Raw genomic sequence first — 6,931 nt, 5'->3', positions numbered from 1 at the left:
CAGGGGGCATAAATCAATCAAGGTAGGGTCATACATCACTTTTTGACAGAAAGGGGATTGTATACCTCTCTATTAAAAAGTCTTACTTATTACTGCTGTTTTGATGCGCCTGCGCTGCACACGGCTTGACTTTCTTTAATGGTGCGTGCCTCATTTGTGAATTAAGAATCTAAATGAATTGAAAGCGTGTGTTCTGTATTTGTTGTTTAGGATGTTGAATTAAGAATGCCGCCGATGGTTTATGACACATGTGGTCATGCGGCGGCCCATGTTTGGTTAATTGATTAATTAGTTCTTGATTGGAATGTTGCCTAGGCACGAGCAGCATGTTTAAGGTGTCAAATACAAACTATGAAGATTTCTTTTGCCCATTTAATGTACTTGTTTAAATGTTTGTTAAATCATGGTATTAATTTAATAGATTTTTATTTAATCTCAGTTTGAGAAAACAACCATGATGTAAAGTACAAGACTAAGTTACAACACAAATGCTAAAACATTTTAAAAATAGTTCAATAAATAGCAGTAAAAGTGGTAAAATATAATTTAAGTTGTTGCCATAGAAATTTGTTCATATATTGCAATACAATATAACATTGAATTTTATATTACGTGTTTGTCCTTCTTTTTGAAGGTGCTGTGCTGTGCAGTGAAAAACTTTAATGTGCATGAAAACTCATGACTTGAACCACATTAAATAAACTTAAGTAAAGCAAAGCATCGAGTGGATCCAGTTTCTTCAGCGTAGCAAATGAGGCCCTTTCTTGAAGTTCAAGGGATGCACCAAGTTGAGAAGAACTTGACAATTCTCCTAATATTGACTCTTTATTCTCCTAATATTGACTCTTTATTCTCTTAATTTTAACACTTTATTCTCTTAATATTTACACTTTATTCTCTTAATATTTACACTTTATTCTCTTAATATTTACACTTTAGTCTCAATATTTACACTTTATTCTCTTAATATTTGCATTTTAGTCTCAATATTTACACTTTATTCTCTGAATTGTAACACTTTATTCTTAATATTTACAGTTTATTCTCCTATTTACAATTTATTCTCAATATTTACACTTTATTTTCTTAATTTTAACACTTTATTCTTTTCATATTTACACTTTATTCTTTTCATATTTACACTTTATTCTTAATATTTACACTTTATTCTCTTAATTTCAACACTTTATTCTCTAATATTTACACTTTATTCTCTTAATATTAACACTTTAACTCCCAATATTTACACTTTATTCTCAATATTTACAATTTATTCTCTTAATTTTAACACTTTATTCTCCTAATCACTGATGGCGTGTCGAAGTATCACCGTGAGGTGTATTTAAATCTATCACATCTGGCCTAGCCAGTGACCTCCAGGAAAGTCTGGATGACAACCACGAAAGAGTGGTGACAACTGGAAAGACAGTGGACAGCTCGGAGAGACGGCGAACGGAGTAGGAAAGGCCAGCCCCCTGACCTACAGCTCCCGTGAGGGGGCAACCAAAATATTGCTACGAAGAACCCTATAGGAAAATACCCCCAGGGATGCCCGAGAGGGGGGGAGGATGAGCATCCCAATCAGACGGAAATTTTGGGAACGACCCAAGCAAATGATCAACGGACTACGAGCGCAGTCTGCGTATGTGGCAAGGTCTGCAAGAACCCGAGAGGTCTGAAGATCCACCAGACTAAGATGGCCTGCCTTGGGAAGGGACAAGTGGCGCAACGCTCAGGAATGACATCTGGCGCAACAACTTTGGTTGAGCCCGCTGCAGAAACTGGTCACACGGAGGAGGAGCCAGGTCCGGAGTCGCCCCACAGTACCCGGAACCTCCGAGCAACACAATTCCCACCACCAAGAAGGAAATCGGAACATTGTCGGATGAAGTGGCCTGCTGCCAACAGCAAGGAATGGAACAAGCTGGATGAGGACGTAGATGAAGCCCTGGAAGCCATATCAAAGGGGGACGCTGACCAGAAACTCCAAACTATGTGCTCCTTCATAATGAACATAGGAGTGGAACGTTTTGGAGTGGAACAGAAGCAAGAAACAGGAAACCCAGCAAGGCTCAATCGGCGGGAAGTCAAGATAAGCCAGCTGAGACAACAGCTGAAATCCTTGAGACGTCAGTTTAAGGCAGCCACGGAAGAGGAGAGACCTGCTTTGTTGGAACTCACCAGCATCATAAGGAAAAAGCTCATTACATTGAGGAGGGCTGACTGGCGCCGAAGGAAGGGAAAGGAACGGGCTCGGAAGCGGAGTGCCTTTATTGGAAACCCCTGTGCCTTCATGAAGAAGCTACTGGGCCAGAAGCGAAGTGGCCACCTTGCTTGCCCCATAGGATAGATTTACAACTATCTCAACGGCACCTTCTGTAACGTCACAAGAAACCAAGAGCTTGGCCCTTGCAAGGCCCTGGTGACACCTCTAGAACCAGTGTTCCAATTCAACAGTGATGAGCCCATCCTGTCAGAGGTAAAGGAAGCTGTCAGAACTGCAAGATCTTGTTCGGTCCAAGTGGTGTACCTTACAAGGTCTATAAGCAGTGTCCACGGCTCCTCAAACGTCTCTGGAAAATCTCGAAGGTGATCTGGCGAAGAGGCAACGTCGCCGCCCAGTGGAGACATGCCGAAGGCGTCTGGATCCTAAAGGAAGAGAACTCTATCAGCATCGAGCAGTTTCGTATAATCTCGCTGCTCAGCGTTGAGAGCAAGATTTTCTTTAAGATCGTGTCCCAACGACTAACAGAGTTCCTCTTGAAGAATGCCTACATAGACACCTCAGTCCAGAAGGGGGGAGTTCCAGGAGTGCCTGGGTGCTTGGAGCATACAGGAGTGGTGACGCAGTTCATCCGGGAGGCAAGGGATGGCAAAGGAGACTTGGCAACTGTCTGGCTTGACCTAACCAACGCCTATGGATCCATCCCACACAAACTTGTCGAGACAGCATTGACAAGATACCATGTTCCTGGGAAGATCTGCAACCTCATCATGGACTATTACGACGATTTCAACGCAAGAGTCTCCTCCAATAAAGTACCATCTGGCTGGCACCGCCTGGAGAAGGGGATAATCACCGGCTGTACAATCTCGGTGTCATTATTCTCCTTGGCCATGAACATGATTGTCAAGCCCGCGGAGGTTGAATGCAGAGGTCCAAAATCAAGATCAGGGACCCGGCAGCCCCCCATAAGGGCCTTTATGGACAACTTGACAGTGATGACTACATCTGTTCCTGGGTGCAGGTGGCTCCTTCAGGGGCTTGAACAGCTCATCTCCTGGGCAAAGATGAGCTTTAAGCCAGCAAAATCCAGGTCTCTGGTCCTGAGTAAGGGTAAGGTGGCTGATCATTTCCACTTTGCACTTGGAGGGACCAAGATTCCAACGGTGACCGAAAAACCTGTCAAGAGCCTGGGCAAAATCTTTGACAGGATGCAGCAGCTGTGCTGCAGACGAAGAGCAACCTTACTTCTTGGCTCACAGCCATAGACAAATCAGGTCTCCCAGGAAAATTTAAGGCCTGGATGTACCAGCACGGTTTCCTGCCCAGGATACTCTGACCCCTGTTAGTCTATGAGGTACCAATAACAACTGTAGAAGCACTAGAAAGGACCATCAGCCAGTTTCTCAGGAGATGGCTGGGGCTCCCTCGGTCCCTGAGCAGCATCGCCTTATATGGTCATTCCACCAAGCTGCACCTCCCCCTCAGTGGACTTTCAGAGGAGTTCAAGGTCACCCGATCCAGAGAGGTGTTGATGTACAAGGACTCCACAGACATCAAGGTGACATCGGCAGGGATTGTGGTTAAAACTGGAAGAAAGTGGCAGGCACAAGAAGCCGTGGGCAGGGCAGAGGTGCGGCTGAGACACTAGACCTTGGTGGGAACCGTGGCAATGAGTAGGGCAGGCCTTGGCAGCTTTCCCAGGCCACAGTACGACCAGGCTCGCGGCAATGAGAAGCGCCGACTTGTCCAAAATGAGATCCGGGCAGAGGTGGAGGAACAACGCTGCTGCAGGATGGTTGGCATGTCCACGCAGGGGAATGGACAAGGTATGGACATGTGGAACCGCGCAAACTATCCTGGGCAGAACTCTGGAGAGCGGAACCTCTGCGGACAAAGTTCCTCATGCAGTCAGTGTATGACGTCCTTCCAAGTCCAGCTAATCTGCACACCTGGGGCCTGGCAGACACCCCAGAGTGCAAGCTTTGCCAGAGGAGGGGAACCTTGGAGCACATCCTGAGCTGTTGCCCAAAGGCTCTAGGGGAGGGGCGGTATCGCTGGCGCCACAACCAAGTTTTAAAAGCCTTGGCGGATTCCATCTGTGCTGCAATACAGTAGTCCCAGGTCACCCCAAAGCAATCAATCACATTCATCAGAGCAGGGCAGAGGGTAAGCCACCAGCTCAACAGGAGGGCTTCTCACCACCGCTCGTGACTGGCAGCTGCAAGTGGACCTGGGAATGCAACTAGAGTTCCCGGCAGACATTGCTACCACCTCGCCCCGGCCAGACATGGTGCTAACATTGGAGTCAGCTAAGCAGGTGGTGCTATTGGAGCTGACAGTCCCCTGGGAAGAGGAATGCCAATGAGCGTAAGAGGGCCAAATACTCTGAGCTCATTACGGAGTGCCGGAGCAAAGGCTGGAAAGCCCGCTGTGAACCAGTCGAAATTGGCTGCAGAGGCTTTGCAGGCCACTCACTACAGCGAGTGTTTAAACTCCTTGGAGTTAGAGGACTGCAGTCAACTGGCTGACTGACTGGCTGTGGATCCGTAGGGGGGATCCGTGGTGCGCTACTTGGACACAAGCCGGGGTCTGATCAATCCCGGAGGGTGTCTGATGATTAAAGACCCGAAACACCCTATGGTGACCCTGGACTGGTCACCAGCCAATCGCAGGGCACATACAGACAAACAACCATTGACACTCTCAGTCATACCTATTTAGAGTCGCCAATTAACCTCACCTGCATGTTTTGTGGGAGGAAGCCGGAGTGCCCGCTATTTACACTTTATTCTCAATATTTAAACTTTATACTCTTAATTTTAACACTTGATTCTCTTAATATTTACACTTTATTCTCTTAAATTTAACACTTTATTCTCCTAATATTTACACTTTATTCTCTTAATATTTACACTTTATTCTCTTAATTTTAACACTTTATTCTCTTAATATTTACACTTTATTCTCTTAATTTCAACACTTTATTCTCTTAATATTTACACTTTATTCTCCTAATATTTACACTTTATTCTCTTAATTTCAACACTTTATTCTCTTAATATTTACACTTTATTCTCAATATTTAAACTTTATACTCTTAATTTTAACACTTGATTCTCTTAATATTTACACTTTATTCTCTTAAATTTAACACTTTATTCTCCTAATATTTACACTTTATTCTCTTAATATTTACACTTTATTCTCTTAATTTTAACACTTTATTCTCTTAATATTTACACTTTATTCTCTTAATTTCAACACTTTATTCTCTTAATATTTACACTTTATTCTCCTAATATTTACACTTTATTCTCTTAATTTCAACACTTTATTCTCTTAATATTTACACTTTATTCTCTTAATATTTACACTTTATTCTCTTATATTTAACACTTTATTCTCCTAATATTTACACTTTATTCTCTTAATTTTAACACTTGATTCTCTTAATATTTACACTTTATTCTCTTAAATTTAACACTTTATTCTCCTAATATTTACACTTTATTCTCTTAATATTTACACTTTATTCTCTTAATTTTAACACTTTATTCTCTTAATATTTACACTTTATTCTCTTAATTTTAACACTTTATTCTCCTAATATTTACACTTTATTCTCCTAATATTTACACTTTATTCTCTTAATTTCAACACTTTATTCTCTTAATATTTACACTTTATTCTCTTAATTTTAACACTTTATTCTCCTAATATTTACACTTTATTCTCTTAATTTTAACACTTTATTCTCTTAATTTTAACAGTTTGTTTTTCGAATATTTACACTTTATTCTCTTAATATTTACACTTTATTCTGTAATTTTAACACTTTATTCTCTTAATATTTACACTTTATTCTGTAATTTTAACACTTTATTCTCTTAATATTTACACTTTATTCTCCTAATATTTACACTTTATTCTCTTAATTTCAACACTTTATTCTCTTAATATTTACACTTTATTCTCTTAATATTTACACTTTATTCTCTTAATATTTACACTTTATTCTGTAATATTTACACTTTATTCTCTTAATATTTACACTTTATTCTGTAATATTTACACTTTATTCTCTTAATTTTAACACTTTATTCTCTTAATATTTACATGTTATTCTCTTAATATTTACACTTTATTCTCTTAATATTTACACTTTATTCTCTTAATTTTAACACTTTATTCTCTTAATATTTACACTTTATTCTCTTAATTTTAACACTTTATTCTCTTAATATTTACACTTTATTCTCTCAATATTTACACTTTATTTTCTTAATATTTACACTTTATTCTCTCAATATTTACACTTTATTCTCTTAATTTTAACACTTTATTCTCTTAATATTTACACTTTATTCTCTTAATTTTAACACTTTATTCTCTTAATATTTACACTTTATTCTCTCAATATTTACACTTTATTCTCTTAATTTTAACACTTTATTCTCTTAATTTTAACACTTTATACTCTTACAGTTTTTTCCAATTGCTAAAACACTAAAACGACATGCGTAGCACAATTATTTAAAGTGACACACAGAGAGCAAAAGCTCTTCTCAAGTCTCCAAAACTCTAAACACATGTTCTGCTTTACACACATTTTGCAATTCAAAATGGCACTTTTTAAATGCACTGAACACGCTTCTCTGCATAAGACACTACAATCTGACATAAGGTCACATGTTAGCCATTTCA

General features: G+C 39.8%; 1 pseudogene; it reads left to right on the top strand.

Annotated features, from left to right (window-relative positions):
• The first annotated feature begins 1,696 nt into the window (after nt 1-1,696).
• LOC129193075 (uncharacterized) lies at nt 1,697-4,755 on the top strand (annotated as a pseudogene).
• The last annotated feature ends 2,176 nt before the right edge of the window (nt 4,756-6,931 follow it).

The sequence above is a fragment of the Dunckerocampus dactyliophorus genome, chromosome 1 (assembly GCF_027744805.1).
Source record: "Dunckerocampus dactyliophorus isolate RoL2022-P2 chromosome 1, RoL_Ddac_1.1, whole genome shotgun sequence".
In the NCBI taxonomy this organism is placed as follows: domain Eukaryota; kingdom Metazoa; phylum Chordata; class Actinopteri; order Syngnathiformes; family Syngnathidae; genus Dunckerocampus; species Dunckerocampus dactyliophorus.
This window is presented reverse-complemented; position numbering and strand designations above follow the sequence as displayed.